Source organism: Loxodonta africana, chromosome 1 (genome assembly GCF_030014295.1).
Source record: "Loxodonta africana isolate mLoxAfr1 chromosome 1, mLoxAfr1.hap2, whole genome shotgun sequence".
In the NCBI taxonomy this organism is placed as follows: domain Eukaryota; kingdom Metazoa; phylum Chordata; class Mammalia; order Proboscidea; family Elephantidae; genus Loxodonta; species Loxodonta africana.
The window spans coordinates 115,746,756-115,771,233 of NC_087342.1; positions in this window are offsets into that span (position 1 = coordinate 115,746,756).

Consider the following 24,478-nt stretch of genomic DNA (forward strand, 5'->3'; position numbering starts at 1 on the left):
CCAAACTGAATATGGCCTTAAAATAATTCCTTTTCAGACACAAAATGGATATCTTACCACTTTCTGCACATAATTAAATGTTCCCTCTGACTGAAGCATTCTACGCATTTAATCCTTACTCATTTTACATCCATTAAATATTAATAGAATATTTACATATGTAGCTAAAAATACGGCTTATTTATACTGTTGTGTAATAAGTCTCCCAGATGGAATTATTGATTCGTGAAATACCGTTCCATTACTAGAAGAAAAAGTGTAATTCAAAATGACAGATGTTTCAAATAAAGTAGATTTTTAATTGTAATTGAAAAACATAAGACAGTCACCTGGACTCCCCTTTTCAGTTTAGATCTCTGTTCTCCTGCTTTGGTGCCCATAATCATTTTCTACTGGAGTGCATTTATTTCACCAACTTACATGCATGTACATTTAAATCTACAGAATCTGTTACTCTCAAATTTCATAGACTTGGAGGATGATAAATAATTTCTTCATTTAGCTTCATGCCGTAAGACAAGAGACAAGGATGACTCCAAGAACTTGGGCCTGAAAAACTGAAAGGATGGAATTGCCATCAACAGAGCGAGGGAGTATGAGACCACTATTATTTTTTTTTAAAGAAAGAAAAATGCTTACAGGTAGGAAAAAAAAAAAATTTTTTTCATGGTTAACAGGGATGGAAGGGGGAGAGAAGAAAAATTACTAACTAGACAGAAGAAATATGTTAATACTGTTGAAAGGAAAGGGAAAATACAATATGGAGGAAGTCAGCACACCATAACCAAGGCAAAGGAAGACACTGAGAGGAATGCAAGAATGAAGGGAAACTAAGGTAATTACTGGTGGTGCAGTGGTTAAAAGTTCAGGCTGCTAACCAAAAGATCAGCAGTTCGAATCCACCTGCCGCTCCTTGAAAACCCTATGGAGCAGTTCTACTCTGTCCTATAGGGTCGCCATGAGTTGGAATCGACTGGGTTTGGATTTGGTTTTTTAAGGTAGTTACTAGGACCCCTGAAGGCTCGGTAGTTAAGAGCTTGGCTGCTAAACGAAAGGTCAGCAGCCTGAATCCATCATCCCCTCCCTGGAAACCCTATGGGGGCAGTTTTACTCTGTCCTATAGGGTCGCTATGAGTCTAAATCGACCCAACAACAATGGGTTTGGTTTGATTTTAAGATAATTACTGTAACATAGACAATCCTGTAACAATAGTATTAACAAACAATCTACAAATGGATATATAGGTAGATAGGGATGCTAAAGAGGTGTGGGAGGGTGTGAAGGAGCATACCTACCTGCAGATATAGGTTTGGTTGTAAATATTTTTGCGCACAGAATTGTAGGTGCCACGTGTATGTTAATATGAACAATAGAGCACACAAGGGGCACAATCATGGAAACTTCTTAGACATATCCAAACACCTCATGGGACAAAGTTTCTAGGCTTGAAGACAAAGGACAATAGACTCAGGGGACATCTACATCAATTGGCACACCATAGTTCATAAAGACAATGTTTTACATCCTACTTTGGTGAGTAGCATCTGGCATCTTAAAAGCTTACAACCAGCCATTCGAGATACAACTATTGGTCTCTTCCCATCTGGAACAAAGTAGAGTGAAGAAAACCAAAGATTCAAGGGAGCAGTGAGTACAAAGGACTAACGGACCACATGAACCCACAACCTGAAGAACAAGATGGTGCCTGGCTACCATTACCGACCCCTCTGACCAAGATCACAACAGAGGGTCCTGGACAGAGCAGGAGAAAAATGTAGAACAAAAAATCAAATTCACAAAAAAGACCAGACTTACAGACCTGAGAGAGACTGGAAAAACCCCTGAGACTATGGCCCTAAGACACCCTTCTGAACTGGTATCAAAACCATTTCTGAAGACCACCTTGCAGCCAAATAATGGACAGACCCATAAGATAAACAACACCTAAGAGGAACGCATTCCTTAGAATAATCAATTATACAAGATCAAAAGAACAACATTTGGCCAAAAGCAAAGATGAGAAGGCAGAAAGGGGTAGAAAACCCAAACAAAAGGTAACGGGGAACCCAGGAAGGAAATGTGAAGAGTGCTGACACATTGAGGGGGATGCAACCAATGTCATGGAACACTTTATGTACAAACTATCAAAAGGGAAACTAATTTGTTCGATAAACTTTCACCTAAAGCACAATAAAAAAAATTCTTAAAAACAGAGATAGGAGAGGCTGAGGGTGAAGAAATTTTAGAGTTGAAGATTTGAATCAGTTTTAGACATTTCACATTTGAGATGTCTACTGGAGATGTGCGCATATCCAGCAGGCAGGTGGACATGTGATCCGGGAATTCAGGAAACAGCATTCCTGCAATCAAACTGACTATTCAAATACCATGGTGCTTCATTGAAAAGGTAGAAATTGTTCAGCAGATTGTGGCAAAAATTAAGGGAGACAAAATATCTACCTTAGAGATTGATGAATACAAGAATATTGTCATTTAATAATTTGTGTCCACCATTATAGCAAAGGAAACAGCATTACTGTTGAAATTATACCATGCAATGACTTTACTAGGTTTATGACTAAGGGGAGTTATTTTCAAACTTTCCTACTTTTATTTGTGTTGATTTGGGTTTTCTTCGGGAAGAGTGACTAGGAATGTCTACTTATGAGACTGCCGTAATATCCAGGCACAGGAGGGGCTTCATTGCTCAGATTCATGCTTTAAGCCTTAAGTAAATACTGTTTTATTCATGAACAAAGGAGCCCGGGTGGAGCAAGCAGTTTGCACTGGACTACTAACATAAAGGTTACCAGTTCAAACCTACCCAGCAGCTCCACAGAAAAATGGCCTAGCAAACTGCTCCCATAAAGATTATGGCCAAGAAAACCCGATGGAACAGTTCTACTTTGTGATACATGGGGTCACTATCAGCTGAAATTGACTTAATAGCAACAGGTTTGGTTATGGTTTTTAGTTGTTCATGAACAAGCTTAGGTTGCCTTTAAGATGGCAAATGTTAAGAAACTAGGCACACTGAACTCCATTTTTCTGAGATGTGTGAGGAAACTCACACTCATTTACTGTCACATTCAGAAATGAAATGGGTGTCCCAGAAAGGCATATTAACATCTTTATTTGGATTGGAAAAATAAAGACAGAGATGTGACATTGAATAAGTTCATTTTGGCTGGTTAGTTTGACCATAAAGACTGGTTTTGTCAATCGGGTTATAATGGCAGACATTCCCATAAATTGAATTAACTAAATCTATGGCTCCCATTCTTTGATGAATATATATTTAAAGTGCATGATAATATTTTGTAAGTATTTTTGTAAAATAACTTATAGACAAAGGTGCATTGAAGTTAACAATATTCAGATTTGTCCAACGCTTTGAATTTATCAAAGTAAACAGTGTGTTTACAAGTAAAAAAGTAACCAGTATAACTAGCAATCATTCAGTGAATCTTGGTAGGCGTTCTTGGTATTCCTCCCAGAAATTCAAAATGTAAATATGTCAGTGTCTGTGAAAGATTTGGGATTATATCTTACTTACAAACTAATCAGCTAGCCTGTTCCTGTTTCATGGATGCTGGCAGAAGACATGCACAGCAAGAAGCATGGGTATCAGATTGGACTGCATCAGCTTCCCATGTTCCCTAAGTCCCATGCGTGCAATGCAGGTGGACTTGGATGTTGTATACACTGTGGGTTTGTATAACACTGAGTTTGAGGGATTCACCACTTTTATAGCAAGCAGAAGCAAAGCCTACCCTTTGGAAAGAAATGTGCCTCATTTCAAGGTTGCTCACTGCAAACATATCCCTGAGAAATGGCTTGGGTTAAAAGTAATCAGGACCTTACATTCTTGGCATGCCCAGCAAGAATGTGCAGGGACACTCAGGGCCATGCAGATTGCCTCTCGCAGCAAAATACTCTCATGACTCAGTAACAAATTCTTCTGCATATTATGTAGTTTTTATTTCTTAGCTTTCAACAAAATTGAAGAAAAACATCACTGAGTTGTCAATGATTGATCATTAATAATAACTTTGATCATAGATTGATTTGATATGATTTCTGGCATAAAACTCAGAAGTAGTTCAAAGAATTTTGTGAAATTGCCATAAGAAATTCCTTCCATTCCAATCTTCTTATGTATGTGAACAAGTGCTCTCAGTGCTGGTATCTATAACTGGAAAAAAAGATAGCGTCAATGTCAAACCTTCACTCTAAAATTAGTGATATTCATCCCAGAATGTATGAAGTCATAAAAAAAAAAAAAAGCCATATCAATTTCATAAGAGATATATTTCCAGTAAAAGTTAATTTTTATGTTTAGTAAGTATTAATATTTGTATTATGTTTATACTATTTTGAGTAACTGCATACTAGTAACAATAGCAATGATAGTTCAACCTAAAAGAAAATTTGTAATACTTAGCTCTATAGTCATAGGAAATTAAAACAAATTTAATTTTAATTTTTAATCAGAAAGTTTTAATCTGAAATTTAATTTCCATATTTGTACATACGTTTGCTGTAGCAAAATCTGATAGGGTGATAAACAAAATACTTTCAAGTAATACACTTCATTAGGATAAAATTTGCTATGGGAAATGAAATAAGGCAACACAGGTTCCAGAAGAAAAAGGAACATTATAATTTTTGAATTGTTTAGAAGAACTTGTTTTTTTATTTTTTTAATTTCTTTAATCAAATATGGTGGGTGTCAAATTACTATGGATTAGATTTCATTGGATATACTTAAAAGAATAATATAACATTTGAATTTAACATGTTAATATTTACAATACACCAGAAATAATGTCCAACAAATGATTACATTTATAATTTAAAAATCCAAGTATAAATTTTAAATTATGTTAGGGGATATGTCTTTTCTCAAAATTAAGTGGTACACAAACAAAAAAGACATAGGCTACATTTTTTAAATAATAATCTAAATGCAAAAAGCTGTGGTAGATTATGAAAGACAAAGAAGTACTCCAACAAATTTGAAAACCTGGAGGAAATGGACCAGTTTCTAGGAACACACTAACTACCTAAACTAACAAAAACCGAGGGAGAAAATTTGAACAGACCCATAACAAAAGAAGAAATTGAACAGATCATTACAAAAAACAAAAAAAAAAAACTCCCAAGAAAAAAAAAGCCCTGGCCCAAATGGCCTCACTGGAGAATTCTACCAAACCCTCAGCAATTCTATTGAAACTACTCCAGAACATAGAAAAGGGAGGAACACTTCCAAATCCATTCTTAAAGCCAGCATAACCCTGATACCAAAGAAAAGCAAAGACATCACTAAAAACAGAAAACTACAGACTAATATCCCTCATGAATATGTTGTTTTTAGGTGCTATCCAGTCGGTTCTGACTCATAATGACCCTACGTACAACAGAACAAAACACTGCCCCATCCTGCGACATCCTCACAATCGTTGTTATGCTTGAGTCCATTGTAGTAGCCATTGTGTCAATCCATCTTGTTGAGGGTCTTCTCTTTTTTGCTGACCCTCTACTTTACCAAACATGATGTCCTTCTCCAGGGACTGATACCTCCTGATAACGTGCCCAAAGTACGTGAGACATAGTCTCACCATCCTCACTTCTGAGGAGCATTCTGCTGTATTTCTTCCAAGACAGATTTGTTTATTCCTTTGGCGGTCCATGGTATACTCAATAATCTTCGCCAACACCGCAATTCAAAGGTGTCAGTTCTCATGAATATAGACACAAAAATTCTCAGTAAAATCCTTTCTAATATAATTCAACAATATATCAACAAAATAATACATCGTAACCAAATGGGATTCATACCAGACACGCAAGGATGGTTCAACATTAGAAAATCAATCAGTGCAATCCACCACCTAAATAAAACAAAGGAAAAAAATCACATAATCATCTTAATCAATGCAGAAAAGGCATTGATAAAGTCCACCACTCATTCCTAATTTAAAAAAAAAACACTCAGTGAAATAGAATTAGAAGGGAAATTCCTCAACATAATAAAGCGAATTTATACAGAATCAGCATTCAAATTATCCTCAACAGAGAGAGGCTGAGAGCATTCCCCTTGAGAATGGGAACGAGACAAGGATGCCCTTTATTGCCACTCTTATTCAACATTGTATTGGAAGTCCTAGCTAGAGGAATAAGGAAAGGAAAGAAAGGTCATCAAAATAAAGGTAAAGAAAAGCTATTAGAAGGAATCAATGAAGTGGCACCATACAAGATCAATATACAATAATCAATTGGATTCCTCTACATCAGCAGAGAGAACTTTGAAAAGGACATCAAGAGAACAATACCATTTACAATAGCCCCAAAAGATAAAATACTTGGGAATAAACCTAACCAGGGACATAAAAGACTAATACAAAGAAAACTACAAAATGCTGTTGCAAGAAACCAAAAGAGACCTACATAAGTGGAAAAACATACCATGCCCTTGGATACGAAGACTTAACATTGTGAAAATACCAACAATACCCAAAGTGATCTACAGATATAATGCAGTCTCAACCCAAATTCCAAGAGCATTCTTCAATAAGATGGAAAAATTAATTACTAACTTTATATGGAAGGGAAAGAATAAGTAAAGATTATTAAAGAAGAAGAACAAAGTAAGAGGCCTCGCACTTCCTTATCTCAGAACCTATTATACAGCCAAAGTAGCTAAAACAGCCTGGTACTGGTACAAGGACAGACACTTAGACCAATGGAACAGAATTGAGAACCCAGAAGTAAATTCAACAACTTATGGACAGCTGACCTTCAATAAACAGCCAAAGTCCACTAAATGGTGAAGACACAGTCTGTTTAAAAAATGGTGCTGGCGAAACTGGATATTTATCTGTAGAAAAATGAAACAAGACCCGTACCTCACTCTATACACAAAAAAACAACTCGAAATGGATCAAAGATTTAAACATAAAATTTAAGCTATAAAAATCCTGGAAGTAAAACTAGGGACAACGCTAGGAGCCCTAATATACAGCATAAATAGTATACCAAACATAATTAAAAATATGCAAACAGAAGAAGATAAACTAGATAAACAGGATCTCCTAAAAATTAAACGCCTTTGCTCCACAAAGGAGCCCTGGTGGTGCAGTGGCTAAGGGTTCAGACTACTAACCAAAAGGTCAGCAGTTTGAACCCACCAGCCACTCCTTGGAAACCCTACAGGCAGTTCTACTCTGTCCTATAGGATCACTATGTGTTGGAATCAACTCAAGGGCAATGAGTTTGGTTTTTGTTTTTGTTTCTGTTTTTTTATGCTCAACAAAAGACTTCTCCAAAACAGTAAGAAGAGAAAATGCAGACTGGGAAAATTTTTTGGCTACAACATATCCAACAAGGGTCTAATTTCTAAAATTTATAGAAAACTTTAACACCTCAAGAATAAAAAGACGAACAGTCTAACTTAAAAATAGGACAAAGATATGAATAGACACTTCTCCAAAGAAGATATTCAGGCAGCAAACAAACACTCAAGATCATTAGCCATCAGAGAGATAGACGCAAATCAAAACTATGAGATACCATCTCACCTCGACAATAATGGCACTAATCAGAAAAAACAGAAAACAACAAATGTTGGCAAGGCTGTGGGGAGATTCGGAAAGTAAAATGGTACAACCACTATGGAAAGCAGTGTTGTGCTTCCTTAAAAAGTTAGAAATAGATATACCATATGGCCCAACAATCTCACTCCTAGATATATATCCCAGGGAAATAAGACCTGTGACACAAATAGACATATTCACTCCCACATTCATTGCAGCACTATTCACAATAGCAAAAAAAAAAATGGAAACAACTTAAGTGTCCATCAACAGGTAACTGGATAAACAAACTGTGGTACATACTCACAATGGAATACTATACAATGATAAATAACAACGATGAATCCACGAAACATGTCATGACATGGGTGAACTTGGAGGACATTATGCTGAGTGAAATAAGTTAAGCACAAAAACACAAATATTGTATGAGACCACCACTATAAAAGATCAAGAAAAGGGTTACACACCTACACATGTACCCACCCACACCCACACATGAATTCTTTGGTGGTTACATGGGATGGGAGGGGGAGGGAAGGAAAATCACCGACTAGAAAGAAGACGTGTTAATACTGGTAAAGGAAAAGACATTACACAATAGAGGGGAAGTCAGCACAACAGGACCAAGGCAAAGTAAGGCACTGAAAGAAATGCAAGAATAAAGGGCAATCACAGTAATTACCATAACGTAGACGACCTTGCAACAATAGTATTAACAAATAATAATCTATGTATGAATATATAGGTAGAGAGGTATGCTAAAGAGGAGTGAGAGAGTGCAAGGGAGCACATCTACCTGCAGATATAGGTTTGGTTTGTAGAGGATATTACTACATACACATTAGTAGATTCTGCATGTGTTTCAATACAGACAATAGAGCACACAAACGGTACAGACATGGAAACTTCCTAATCTAACCAAACTAACCCATTGCTGTCGAGTCAATTCCAACTCATAGTAAACTTCCTAGACATAACCAAATACCTCATGGCATGAACTTACTAGCCTTAAAGTCTAAGGACTATAGACTTGGGGGAAGTCTATGTCAACTGGCATAACACAGTTCATAAAGAAAATGTTCTACATCCTACTTTGGTGAATAGCGTCTGGGGTCTTAAAGCTTAGGAGCAGCCATCTAAGATACAACTATTGGTCTTATTCCATCTGGAACAAAGAAGAGTAAAGAAAACCCAAGATACAAGGGAGCAATTAGTCTAAAGGACTAATGGACCACATGAACCACAGCTACATGACCCCAAGACCAGAAGAACTAGATGGTGTCTGCCTTTTACTACTGATAGTTCTGACTGAGATCACTATAGAGGGTCCTGGGCAAAGTGGAAGAAAAATGTAGAATAAAAATTAAACCCATAAAAAAGACCAGACTTACTAGTGTGATAGAGACTGGAGGAACCCCCAAGACTATGGTCCTATGACATTCTTCTAACATAGAGCTGAAGCCATTCCTAGAGACTACCTTACAGCCAAACAGTAGACAGGCCTACAAAATAAACAATAACACCCAAAAGGAATGAGCTCCTTAGAAGAGTTAATTATATGAGACCAAAAGGGCAACATCTGCCCAAAAGCAAAGACAAGAATGCAGGAAGAGGCAGGAAACCCAAAGGAAATGTAACGGGGAACCCAGGGCAGAAATGAGGGAAGTGCTGACACTTTGAGAGGGCTATGGCCAATGTCCTGGAACATCCTGTGTACAAATCACTGAACAGGAAACTATTTTGCTCTGTGGAGCTTCACCTGAAGTAAATAAAATATTTACAATAAAAAGAAAGAAAAGACAAAGAAGATAATCCCTACCTTTAAGAAATTCAGCATCTATCTGGGGCAAATAGCAGTGGTGCAAAGATTATATGAGAAAAGACGTGTGAAAGCACTCAGCACGGAATTTTCCCAAGCTAGGGGCCTAATAAAATTTAGTTTCCCTTCAATGTAATTAAAATCCTTCACTGAAATCACATATTCTTTTCTTGTAAAATAACAACAAAAAAAAAAATCACATGACTGGTGTTCAATTTTTATTTAATATTTCTTCATAAACTAGAGAGAGATAGCTGCCATCAAGTCAGCTCTGACTCATGGTGACCTTATGCACAACAGAAGAAACATGGCCCTGTCCTGCATCATGCTCATAACTGCCAACACGTTCAAGTCCTTTGCGCTGATCCATGTCACCAGTGGTCTTCCACATCCTCACTGACCCTTTACTTCACCAAACACGATGTCCTCCTCTAGCAATTGATCTCTCCTGATAATGTGTCCAAAGAAAGTGAGTCAGCCAGTGTTCTCTTGTGATTCATAAGGTTTTCATTGGTTCATCTTCAGAAGTAGATCAGATCACCAGGCCTTTTTTCCTAGTTTTTGTCTAGAAGCTTCTGAAACATGTCCACTCATGGGTAACCCTGCTGGTATTTGAAATACAGATGAAATAGCTTCCAGTTTCACAGCAACACACAAGCCATCACAGTACAACAAACTGACAGACAGGTGGTGGCTTCATAAGCTAAAGAAAATTTAATCACGGTTCCAGAATTTTTTTTTTTTTTTTAGTTCTGAACAACAAGCCTTAGGTGTTTAGGAAGGAAGGTTGGGGGAAGGTAGGAAGAGAGAGAGGGAGGGAGTGAGGAATTAAGGAAGGAAGAAAGGAAAGAAAGAAAATTTTTAAACACTACATACACTGTCTTCCAAAACCAAGCAAGTGGGATAACTTTTGTGTTGATTTAAGAACACACTTAACCCAGTGAATTTTCCATTGTGCCCACCTGTTTCCCAAATAACCTCAACTGTTTTACTTTTGACCTGCTTTAGCCTGATCTTATATGGAATCGGCAGTCTTGGAATACCCCATTTCTGAACTCCTCCACCACAGACTTGGCCTTAGCAGCAGCTGAGAAAACCTCCTGGGGAACAGCTGGTATCTGAGGCCTCACATCTCCACCCTCACCCAGAGTGAATATTAGTTTTCTGCAGTAACAGGCTATTGGAGGCACATTTCATTAAAATAACACTTCACATTTGTATGGAATTATACCATTGACAGACAGCTTTCAAAATTGTTATTTCATTTGGCTTCGCTTGGTCTTCAGAATAATCCTGGCAGACCCTGTAACATTATGAAGCCTGAGCCAAAGGTCTGGGTTCTGATCAGCTTTGATGCTTATTCATGAGTGACATCAGGGAGAAAAAAAAAAAAAAAAAATCGCTTTTTACCTCTCAGGACTCTATTCCCTTACTTTAAAATGAGAAGACTAGACTACATGATCTCCGCTTAATTTACAGTGAGGGGCAATGCCTTAAAGCAACAGCCCTTGCCGCCTCCAGTGCCCAGCCAACTCCATCTACTGTTAAGTTTTAGTTAGTATTATGTTTAACGTTGTTCTGCATGTTATACAGTTTTCATTTCTTAGCTTTCAACAAAATTGAAGAAAAACCTCAAGTTGTCAATGATTGATCATTAACATTGATTTTGATGATGGAATACTATATGATTTCTGGCATAAAACTCAGATTTAGTTCAAAGAGTTTTGTGAAATTGCCATTATAAAATTCCATCCATTCCCATCTTCTTATTTATGTGAATATTCACCTCATGAAACTCCAACAGACACCTTACTTTTATCTCACTACTCATTGCTTACCCACTCAAATGGCAATTAAAGCAAACAAAGCAAAACCACCTTGGCATATTTCAGAACAAATAAGCTACTTCATTTAATCCTCCCAACACACCTAATAAGGGAGGTAGTTTAGGTTTTATGACCTCTAGTTTTTAAGCAATATTAATAATAATAATGAATTGAGGATCAGTTATGTCCGGCAAATCATACAGTAAGTGGCAAACTCCCCCACCTTCTAATTCTGAGAAAACCAAACCATTTTGGAAACAAAGACATTAACATAAACCTATTGCTAACACTACCTTCATGGGTGTACAGCTCCATGACACTGACAAATGTCAACCATTTGGTTGAAAACAGGGTCATGAACTAGGACATATTATACTTTATTTGATCTCTGATTCTTGCAAGCCAGTTCGTGTCTCTATGACAAACTTGAAATTTTGATCAAATTTTCAAATTGCTAATTCCTTAAGAACAGAGATGTTGCCTAAATTCAAACTTCATCTCCAAATGGCTCTGTCCGTGTGTGCCCTGTACATTGTTGTTGATTTGTTTCTCCTGTATTGGGTGGGTCTCTCCTTGACAACTGGGGGCCACATTTAGCCAAGCAGCTGCCCATTGGCGTCTAATGCCTGCAGTATGTACTTCTGGCAGCATCTCAAAGGATTTATTATTATCACCCCATGATTTCATTATTATTATTACCGCCCTTATGAAATTCAGTAGCTGAGCCTGCTACAAAAGACGCTTTTCAACATGGAACAGTTTTCTGCATTCCCCCAGCAGTTGTGGGGCTTCCCCCCAATTTCTACTGACTGTTGGAGGGCCCTAACAGGTGGCCTCCAGCCATGAATAAGTCAGCCTGAGTATTCTGTCCACCACAACCGCCCTTCCCCGTGGTCACCTAGGGGAAGGGAAGACTTTTCAAAGAAGCAATTATAATTACGTCAAAAAAGACAAGGAGCACTAACTTAAGAATCAGGAGACTCCAGTTATGTGACCAATGGCAAGACTCTTTACTAACTTGGGCCTTGGTTTCCTCATCTGTTAAACGAGACAACCAAGTGAGATAATCTTGAAGATTACTTCTTGCCCTGATTGGCTCTAATTTTATCCTCTTCCTAGTTAACAATTTTCTACATCTTATGAAGGCATACCTCCAGTAACAAATAAATGCCAGAAATAAATTAAAAAGGAATTTTAAGTCTTGAGGGTTGGAAAGGTATCTATTTCTCTATGAATATTTGATATAAACAGATTTCACACCATGGTTATCCAGATGGTAATTATCAAAGAATCCAAATTTCTATTTATTCAAGTTGCAGAAAACACATCAATATTATGGCATTATTCTTTGTAAATGAGGTTACCTGTAAATGTGTGGTCTAAAGCAATTTTTTTTTAAATTTGGAAAGTATGGAGCCCTGGTGGTACAGTGGTTAAGAGCCTGGCTGCTAACCAAAAGGTCAGGGGTTCGAATCTACCAGCCACTCCTTGGAAACCTTATGGGGCAGCTCTACTCTGTCCCACAGGGTTGTTGTGAGTCAGAAGCAACTTGACTACTACAGGTTTGATTTTTTTGTTCATTTGTTTACCATAAGTAGGAGGAGCCCTGGTGGTACCATGGTTAAGTGCTTGACTGATAACTGAAAGGTTGGTGGTTCAAATCCATCCAGAGGCTCCAAGGGAGAAAGACCTGGAGATCTCCCTCCATAAAGATTATAGACTAGGAAGCTCTATGGGGCAGCTCTACTCTGGCACATGGGATTGCTATGAATTGAAATCACCTTGACATCATATAATGACAAAAACAACCATAAATATATTTTCTCAAAATAGTGGCTCTGTGCCCAATCTGACCCCAGGCCACCTTTCCACCCTAATCCAAAGCTGTCCTCCACAAAGCATTGGATCCAGTCACAGGTCAATTAATATGTCCTGAACACGCTTGGCACATTCTTGCCTCTATGCCTTTGCTCAAGTGTTCCCCCATCTGGGAAAGCCCTTCCCTCACCTCTCCATGTATGGAAGCCCTCTCCATCCTTCAGAACCCAGCTGAAACCCAAACTCCTTCATGAAGTTTTCACTACCTGGCCCACTACTTACGCATCTCTGCCTCCAAATGCCAATAATACTTATTTTCTATACTATCAGCTTGGTGATTAGCACATTCTTTTTTTTTTTTTTTTTTTTTGTATATTTTTTCAGATTCAAGTTTTATTCCCAAAAGAGCCGGTAAGTCTCTTAAGGGTAGGGGATATAGACACTTGTTTGTATTCCCAGTTCTTAAAACGATGCACTGCAATTTGATGGCACTCGCTAAATATATGTGATGGAGCATCTAGTCAAGTCGCAAAGTACCCGTGTTTTCTATAAACTGCACCACAACCACCCTCCCATTTGAAAATGGCTCAAACAAGTTTTAAACAAGCTAAAAGAGCTCTATCTGAGATAGTACATACTGACACAACCTAAAAAAAAAAAAAAACAGTATTAAGAGATGAGGATTCATTCAATTGAAAAAAAATAATGTTCTTACTCTTTAAAGTGCTATATTCATCATTTCAGGATATTCTATAAACAGAAACATGAATATGGATTTGCCTATCTGAAAAAAGGATTTCGCAAAGGGCATTTCTCCTTGCAATGGGACAGCTGAAGAGGTGTAATTTAACAGCTTTCAGAGGAACGTCACTGTGGTGATTGAGGTGGACAGAAGGCATGGACATGACCAAGGCCCTTAAAAGACATAAACAGGTGGGAGAGTATGCCGGGGATGGGCAGAGGGTTGGAGAGTACAAAAAGGAGGTTTGCCTTCCAAGGGCAGAGACTGGAGAAGGCAGTGGGGGAGAATTCCCGAGGATCAGCCACCTCAAGAGAAGAGGAGAAGAGGAGAGGAGAGAAGGGATACGTAAAGCTAGGTGATAACCTAGACAAGACGTAGAGGAGAGAGATGTGAAGCTAGGTCATAATCTAGACAGGACAGAGTCAGAGGAGAGGAGAGAAGGGGAGAGGGGAGGGGAGAAGTGAGAAGGAGAGAGAAGAGGAGCGCTGGGGGCAGGAGTGAAGAAAGATCTGAAGCTCGATCACACATAGACAGGAGTCAGTCAGAGGTAAAGCTAGAACAGATGACAGAACTAGAAGAAGGAAAGACAAATGGGTAGACGGGGCACAAAAAGGGGGAAATGGCAGATATCCTATAAGGATAGGGAATGCGCGTAAAGACAAAGATGACTCATCTCTGGGAAACTAGAAGGAGAGTGTTTAAAAAGACAGAGTGAAAGGAAGGGTATAAACGGGAAAGGGGAATAAGCAGAAGACAAAATACGTAATAAATGTGCAAGTACTGGTCTAAGTGCTTAGAAAATCACTGGGAAGTTAGGCTGAGCCGGAAAAGAAGAGGCACAGCCATAACCAAGAGGAGACCATCAGAAAGACAGAGGCAGGCAATTTAAGTAGCTAGCTACTGAGGTAAAAATGAAAAAATATATATATATGTATATATATACGCATAGAAGATGGAAAAGGTGAGAAGCAGGAGAGGGAAAACCCAAAGGAGACACTGGCCCAGAAACCTTTTTAACTTTCTGTAAGAATCTTCAAGGCCCCAAACTAGGCCAAGATTCTGACTGACATTTCTGAGCTCACCAACTGCCGTTTCCTTGAGAGAATTCTGACAGGAAAGCAGAAGAATGCAAGCCAACACTGCCAGCTCTGAAAAATAAAATAAAATGACAATCCATACTCTAAACACCTCAGTGGGGGCTGAAGCATGCCAGAGAAGAAAGCTCACAGAAAGGAGGAGGGACCTGCCTGCAACTTTTCCCCCAGGTATGTACTGAGCTTTTCCCGGGTGCTGCTTTCTCCTCTAATTGTCCTCTGGCCGTTCCTGTGTTGCCCATCTGTCTTTCTTTCTTTGTGAATTTTTGGGAAGCCCTGCGGGCGATCTGCTTCTGTCATCTGAAGCCAGCACTGCAGTATCTATACTAGCAGGTGAAGCTCCAAGTTCTGAGACTCAGATGGGAGGGGAAGGACTGCTAGGATCCAGGTCCACCAGACAGAGCTAGGTGAGAGGGAATGAAGGAGAGAAATGGCCCCCTCCTGCATTATCGGGGCTTGAGCATGACATGTCGGTTGGTATGATAATGGACTTGTTTCTGTGTGCTGGGTCTTGAAGCAAAGGCAGAGGGGAAGGAGGGTGAGTGTGGAAGACAGGAGGACAGCAAAAGGCAGCTCTGGAAAAGAGAATTCACGGTCATTACCTAGGGACTGTCAGAGACCTGAAGAGGAGCTACCAGTTCTAGGAGTGGTAGGTGAGAAGCTGACAGCACATAACCTTGAACTTTCAGCTTGTTCTTTCAGTGCCATGGCAAAATATTTTGAATGTATGCTGAATTTTCCTTCAAGAAAACTCAAGGCTATTTATTCTTAATATGTAATATATCTGAAATATTCAATTTTTGAATGGGGGTAGGTTTCATATTATCCCACAGATGTCCCCACTAAAAGAATGTGAACTGTTATCTCTTTTTAAGAAACTAAGTCCTTGAGCAATGCATTTTTTTTTTTTTTTGAAAACTAGGACAAGACCTCGAGTCTCCTGACTTGTGCCCTGAACCTTAAGCAATTCTTTATCTCACTCATTTTTAATAGATGCATTTAAAAAAAAAAAAAAAAAAGATATGGAGTTAAAGAGCTTTATCATTATGCTGTATTATTATGTTACATTATGTCATATTATCATTATACCCGTTGCCTTGAATTCTGACCCACAGCGACCCTATAGGACAGAGTAGAACCTCCCCATAGGGTTTGAACTGCTGACCTTTTGGTTAGCAGCCAAACTCTTAACCACTGTGCAACCAGGGCTCCATTATTATCATAATCTCTCTGAAAATACGATAATGTGAGATTAATGTGACTCAGTGGACTCTCTACTGGCTACCTTCTCAAGAAAAATATTTGCCTCAATTTATATCTGTTCTGCACCACACCTCACTTAAGATTTATTAGCGAGAACTGAGAGCCAAAGGGATCATTCCCAGAAGTATACAATATCTCAAGTTTAAAACACTTGAGAGCTTCCCATGCAGAATTTTTCTCTATTTGGAGTGTTGACTTTCCTCTGTCTCCACCCTCACTGGTTAGAGCTACTACAATCATACCCTTGAAGGCGACTCATACCCTCTGGGCTTCTGTATGGCTCTTCCTCCTTCTTCTCACCTCATTTTTAGGAACCTCAGAATGTAAGAGCCAGTTGCTTGCCCTAAACTGCTGAGCATCAGAAATATTGAATTAGAGCAGTGATCCCCAGGCAAGCAACATAGGCATCACCTGGGAACTTGTTAGAAATGCAAATTCCTATGTCCCCCACCAGACCTGCTGAATCAGAAAACACTGGAGGTGAGGCCCAGCTAGCTGAGCTTTAACAAGCCCTCCAAGTGATTCTGATGCAAAAAAATTAGAAGATTTAAAATTGCACTGTTTCCTAAATCCACAGAGCTCAGGTCTCCTTACAGTATGAAGCTGTCTACAGGGCTACAGCTTCTGAAGGAGATCCTTCAATGCAACAAGCAACAACCTCTCGGCAACAACATTTCCTTCATCTACAAAACAGATTATTTCTAAGTGATATGTTACAGTGCTTAGAACAGTGGGTAGCAAGCAGTAAGTGCTCTGTAAGTGTGGTGGTGGTGGTTTATCTGCTTTGCCTTTAATGTGTAAAAAGGTGATGAGAATCAAAAACTTAAAAGTTAGAATCTCAGCACCCTAGAAGGGGAGAGGAGTCCCTAGCTCAGCTGCTAATTGAAAGGTTGGAGGTTCAAGTCTACTCAGGAGCACCTCAGAAGAAAGGACTGGTGATCTATATCAAAAAAAAATTAGCCGTTGAAAACCCTGTGGAGCTCAGTTCTATTCTAATTCACATGAGGTCGCCATGAGTCAGAATCAACTCCAGGTCAACTGGTTGGTTAGGAGAGGAGGTGTGTCCATTACATGTACACAGGAATTATACTTCAAGGTAAAAAGGTGATGTGTTTCCAGTAGGAACTAAGAAGAGGAAGAGAGACAATCAGGGGAAAATCTTTGTTAAGAAAGTGTCTTTTGAACCAAGCCTTAAATAAAGAGTAATTTTGACAAGTGAAGATGGGAAAAGAGAAAAGAAGGAGGCTGAGCATAGGAAACATTGGAAAGGTAACCCATTGGTGTTCAGGTGTGGACAACAGTTACCTGTTCCCCTTTCTGTTACCAGTGCTTCAAACCAGTTCATTCTGGTTTGAACCCCTGCTAAGAATTTGCATTTCCACCCCAAATATACTGAATCAGAATATATATTTTAACAAGATCACCAGTTGATTCTTATGTATAATAAATTTTGAGGACCGCTGCTTTACTAGTGGTTCTCAGAACTGGTCTCTAACCAGTAGCATTAGCATCCCCTGGGAACTTGTTAGAAATGTAAATCCTCAGCAGGGGCTTGAACCAGACTGAACCCATTGGAAGCCCTGTCTGTTACTAATAGGTTAACTACTCATATCGCCGAGTGAGAAAATTCTGTTTCTGGGTCTAACCATTTGTCACCAAGTTTGCAATTTAGGGAATTCTTCCTTTAATCTGAGCTAAATTCACTGAGCATAGAAATCATCTGGGAGTGCTTGTTAAAAATACAGTTACCCCAGGCATTACAGTGGCAATTCTGAGTCAATGGTTCTGGCTTGGGGTGTAAGGAACAGACTTTTTATTAAGTGTCTCACTGGCACAAATAATAAGGCAAGGTTGGGATATACAACATAGTAGAACGAGTGTGTGCTTCGGGTTAGAGAAGCTCCCCATAATAGGTCAGCCATTTACTAGCTGGGTGATTTTGGCAAGTTTCTTAACCACTCTATGCCTCAAAATTACTTAACCTGCCTGAAACAGTTTTATCATATGTGAAATGAAATTTACTTCACACAATTGATGTAAGCATAAATACTTTCAATAAGTGGCTTAGTATGAGGTTGGCTCCCTCTGTTCCCCTTGCCCCCTCCTCCCTGAAGTTCTGGCTGCAGTTCTCCTGGATGGGAAGCAGATCAAGGACAATAGTGATTGTAAAATGCCACCAGTACTCACCTATCCCCAGAAAGATGGCAGAATGCCACAGGGAGACAAGGTGGATGCGTGGAGCTGGCATTGCTCTTGGCTGTCCCCAGGAAGTTAAAATAGGATGCATGCCCGTGATTGAATGAACATTCAGAACTGGCCAGTCCTCCAAAATTAGCAATATGTTCTGGCATAGCCTCTGGAAAAATAAAGTCCCATCCCAACTTACTATCTTATGCTTGCCTTAAAAGGAGTGGCCTCTACTTTATTTCTTACCTCCTCAGTCAGATGACAGTATTTGGCTTTTACCTTGATGAGCTCCAGAATAGCTTCTGTTTCATGGGCAGCCACTAAGAACACCAGCAGTAGGCGCCAGTGCATAAGGTTACAAGTCCTCAGGCTTTGGGGTGGGCGCGTCTGTGCAGACCACCCTCCAAGGACCTGCAGACACTACAAGCCTTTAATTCCCATAAAAGCATGCAATTCCAATTACATTTTAAGGAGCAAGAATCAGTTGATTAAAACTTTCAGGCATGATCGTAGGCCAAAGAAGGGAAAGAGAGCTGAGATACCTTATTAAAAATTCAGAGTGAGATAGGGGGAATTTTCCTCCACAGAGTCCTGGCTTCCTCTCTTCAACCAGCAACGGGCTGATTAAATAAAGCTAGATTTGCCCTCAGAAGTCAAATACCTTGAGGGCAATAAAGGTCTAACCGTCTTAACGTACACCAAACAAAACCCGTTGCTGTCTAGTTGATTCCAACTAGTAGTGACTCTATTGGGACAAGGTAGAACTGCTCTATAGGGTTTCCTAGGCTGCTATCTTTACAAAGCAGACTGCCACATCTTTCTCCCACAGAGCGGCTGGTGGGTTCAAATCACCGACCTTTTGATTAGCAGCTGAGCACTTAACCGCTGTGCCACCAGGGCTACTTACAATATACACCCTTTCATAAAGGTACTGAAAATGAGATTGGGGCCAAGGAATTCAGAGCCTATAATGATTCTTGTCAGAAATGATGCTGATGAATACCTTTTGGGTATGGATCAACCATTAAGCAAGTTACCCACAGGCATAACTGTGCTTACTTATTAATCTGTAGTGCACAATTTCACATCATGAAATTGTGCACTGCAGATTAGTAATTAAGCACAACTAAACCCGTGCATACTTTGCTTATTGGGTAATCCGTCCCTGCTTTTCTGGTTTGTTTCTCCAGCCCATCTTTCACTCCATTTTCTAATCTGTTCCATGAGTCCTCTTCCTTGCATCTTAGCAAATTCTTCTCAAATGTATGAAAATATTAAAAGTTGTTTTTAAAAAAAGGCAGAACAAAGTTGTGGGAGGAATATATATTCTAACATTTAAGCTTTGCCAAGTATTCTAGAACCATTCCTTATAAAAAAGCAATAGTCATGCTAACTGGTTAAAGTAGATAAAATTTAAGAACTTCCATGCAATGGGTGTTTCAGTTAATATATTAATATTGTTCATAATAATAACTAAAACAAGACAAACTTGTTGCCATTGAGTCAATTCCAACTCATAGTGACCCTATAGGACAGAGTAGATCTGCCCCATAGGGTTTCCAAGGAGTGGCTGGTGGATTTGAACTGCTGGGACCATTTATTAGGCTCTTAATTCTATGTCTGTGGCACTTAACATAAATTCATCTCATTGATGCCTCCTGCTGAGTAAGCATTTGTTTTCTCAGTTTACACATGAGGAACTTGAGTCTTAAAGTGGGTAAGGAGCTTACTCAAGGTCACAGAGCCAGAACACACAGTTCTTCTCTCTATAGTGATCTACCACCAAATAACCTTGGAGACTAACATTTTGTTAGTCTTTAATTCAGATTTCTCCCTTCTCAAATTGTCCTTGAGTTTTTCCCAAGTCAGAAAAACTTTCTAAGGACCATTATTGAGAAATCACCGTCCTCATGTCTCTGTAACGATAGGTCAGTTATTCATGTTCACACACTGCCCTGCCCAGTGAAAGCAATAGGAAAAGAACCACAACTGCTGTGAATGCCTTTGATGCTACTTTTACTATTATTTAAGTTACGAATGCTTTTAATTGGTATTCACTTCTCAGAACAAGGGAAAGGACAGTTTAGTCATTTAAAGTTTTTGAACAATTGTCCAATTACAAGATGGAAGAAGGGGGACAGGAATAAATTTGTTCTCATTAACGTGTTGAGTGATATTTTATACTGCCACCGGTCTGTTCTCTTAAGAAATTCAAGACCCTCACGTGAACTATTAATCTTCAGTCCACCTTCAGTCGGGCAGGTAGGGTTACACAACTGCTATTTATGCATAAAGGGACTGGGAAAATAAATAAATAAACCGTCTGGGAAAACCTACACCCAATCATCATTTCAGTCAATGCCTTTTGCCCTGTGCAAAACTCAAAGAAGCATGCCTCTCTCTTTCCCTATCCTAGATTTTTTTTCTCTCCTTTTTTGCCTGGTCTGAAATGTTTTGGTTGTGTTGTAGTTGTTTTCTTTTTCCAGCTCACCATTCACTCCATTTTCTCATCTGCTCCATGAATTTCCTTCCTTTCACCTTTATTAGGTGATCAGGGAAAGTGGTCCAAAACCAAGAAACCAAACCCATTGCCGTTGAGTTGATTCCGACTTCTGGCGACCCTATAGGACAGAGTGGAACTGCTCCATAGGGTTTCTAAGGAGCACCTGGTGGATTCAAACTGCCGACCTTTTGTTAGCAGCCGAGCTCTTAGCCACTGTTCCCCCAGGGCTCCAGGAAAAGTGGTATGTGGTTTTATATGAAACTTTAGTCAGAGATATGTTCATTTCAGACTTTCCCGTGGGGTTCAAAATTCTTTATGTGGTCTAAATTGATAAGAATTTAGTTTCTTAGACTCTTAACTGTCAAGTAATTAGTTATTAAAAAGTTTTGCTTTTGTTTGTTTTCCTGCCATTTTTGAAGTATGATTTGAACTAACTTTTTGACCTTGTGAGGCTGGGCTTCACAAACAATTCACACCCAAATGTTATAAACAGTCTCGTAGGGTGGTTAGCATGTTGTCTTGGTCACCTCAAATCTTTTCCTTGGAAACCTATTTCTTTTGTATTCTTACATGGATTAATCACCGTCTGGGCCTTCTTCTAACTCCTGAAAAGAAAGCTCTTGAAGCTGGCTCTTTCTAGTTCTCTGGACCATGAAAGTCTGTGGTCCCTCTTACCTCTGCAAACTCTCACTCCTGACAACTCACCGGCACACACTTTGGAGGATCTTGATCAAACAGACTTAAGCAGTTAAAATAGACATTTACTCAGCTCTTAAATTCCCTGATTCACTGGTGAGATAAGACATTTAAATCTTCTCAGGGGCAGAGGCAATCTCCTTTGGCCCCTCTGCCTCCCCACCCTACCAGCCCCTGACACTCTGGATTTGACTGACCACTGCCCCAAACTTGAAGGAGGAAAAGCAGCCCTACATTCTACTCATATGAAGCTTACATACGACCATGGGAGAAACCTGTGTTCTTGGAGCAGAAATATACATAGCCATTGGATTAAATGAGTTATCGGGTGATTCCCAAGGTCAGTCAGGAAGATTTTGACTGGTTACCTAGGATATTTCCCTTTTTTTCTGAGAAAAATGATGGTTTCCAGGCCACCAGCACCCCAAATGCAAAGTTGTAGAAGAATAAATGTGCATAGAACTTAAAGCCCATGGTTTCTTCCTTCCTTCCTCCCTTCCTTCCTTCCTCCCTCCCTCCCTCCCTCCCTCCCTCCCTCCCTCCCTCCCTCCCTCCCTCCCTCCCTTCCTTCCTTCCTTCCTTCCTTCCTTCCTTCCTTCCTTCCTTCTTTCTTCCTTTCTTAGCTCCTCTTACCTTCCAAGCTTCTCCCCATAGGCTGATCTGAGATAGTCCCTCCAATCCAATTAGTTTTTTTTTTAACTATTTTATATATTTATATTTAACATTTATATATGTAAATTAATTCATTTCTATGAACCTCATCTCCCTAATCTTTAAAATCAGATAAAAATAATAGCTATTACATACAGCAGTGAGAATCAAAGGAGCTTATACATGCAAAACACTGAAAATATCTCTGTCATAGAGAATGTTAGCTCTTATTTGTATCACTGATACTATTCGATTTTGTTAATGACCTTTGTCAGTGCAGTGGACTTCAGACCTTCTTTGGGGTCCAATCTTTCTCTTGGCATAGTTCTTCTCATTTTCTGGCAGGAATCAGATGTTATGAAGCTGAAAACCCTGTCTGCGTTTAGCCAGAGCAGCTCGACAGCTGCCTGTGTCCTTCACTTATCGCCAGCTCAGGCCTCACAGATGGGATTGTGGGACAGGTGATGGGCTAGGGGCAGCAGAAGCCTAACAAAGGAATACTTCCCACAGTAAACAATTGGGCTAGGAATACTGCACAGCAGCTGTAGTCCATCAACGCGGGCCCAGGACAGACATACAGTAGAAAGTACAGTAGACCCTGGGTGTGTTTGTAAGTGTCAGTCACTTTCTGGGCACATGCAGGATATTTCTCTGTTGGAGTCTAATTTAAAGATGTCAAAAATTTTAGAAGAATAATATATTAAAATGCATAAGGCAACATCAACAAATTAATTAATAATAAAACAGGTTTGATTGATTATTATCACACCTAAATAAACCAGTGAAATCTTGATGTCATTTATTTCTAAGCAAGCAGTAGGCAAAGAGATCAGATCCCAAAAAGCACAGCCCTTCTCCACAGCAGATTTATTCCTTAATAATAATAACAATGACCATCATTTGTTGAAAGTTTGTGGATCTACTTCATAGGCACTATTTGCACTAAATGAAATAATGTCTCACTCAATTTTCATCCTAAAATTAGCATGTCTACTTTGAAGATGAATAAACTGATCTATAAAACTAAGAACCTAGAAGTAAAGAAGTTTGGATGACGGGACAACGGGCACTTACCCTTTCTCTCTGCCGTTCTGAATTTTTGGCATTTTCTAGAATGAAAATTTTTTTTTTTTTTAGAATGAGTACATATCAGTTTAATCATGGCAGAATATTGTTTAAAAGAGTAAGCAGAAAAATTGTGTGAACTGCTCAGAATCATATAGCTAGTATCCCACTATAACTAAGATTAAACTCAGAGGTGTTGACGCCACACTCCTGCTCCATCCAATACACCAAACTGCTTCATCCTTAAAGCAACCGATACCTCTTGATTCTCTACCATGAAAAAGCACTGTGGTAGATACTTTGAAAATGGCTTCAGATGGAAGAATGAAATTTTACTGAAACTCTTTTCAAATAAGCTATATTTTATCTTACTGGAAAACTAATTCACATTCATTTTAGAAAATTAAAAAAAAAAATCACCCAAGATCCCATACAAAGATATTCTATATTAGTAATGTGGAATATTTCCTCTAATACTGTTTTCTATTCCCATATGTAATAAAATTGGGCTCATATTGTATCTGAAATACATACCCTGCTTTTTTCACACAACATTTTATCATGAGCACTTTTCCCAATCATTAAAAGTTCTTTCAAAATATTAAGGGCTGAATAACATTCCATTGTGTAGGTGACCTATAACTTGTTTAAATAGAATCTTATTTCCCCTCCCTTTATTAATATCTGAAAAGAAAATCCTTACTCATACAATTTTTTTCACCATCTTTTATTATTTCCTGAGAATAGATTTCCAGTGTGAAATTGTTAGAATCCAAAGAGAAAAAACATTTACAGGTTCTTGATGCTTAAGGCCAAATAGTTTTCCAGAAAGGTCATTCCCATGGACATTTCCTTGGCAGAGTAGGGGTTCTGGGGAGGTTTTGGGGAATTGCAGGATGGGTGAGATAAGTTCCCAGTGGCTCTACCCTCTAAGTTAGTGGTCTCCACCTAGATGGGAGGATGTGAGTGGCCGCAGCTCAGCTGCGTCCATCTGGATGACAGAAGAAGCTAGCCTGGGTCTCAGACTGCTTCCCGAGGCCACATGCTTCTTTATATCCCCATACGGATTACTTGGCTATGGAATGTAAGGAAGTGTGTGGTTTCGGCAAGTGCCTCGTCGCTGGCCCCACGGTCCCACCAGGAACACAGGCTTGGTGACCTTCCTCGTTAGAGGCTTAGGCCAGCAGGTGTCTCCTTTACCAACTTGAGGAGAAC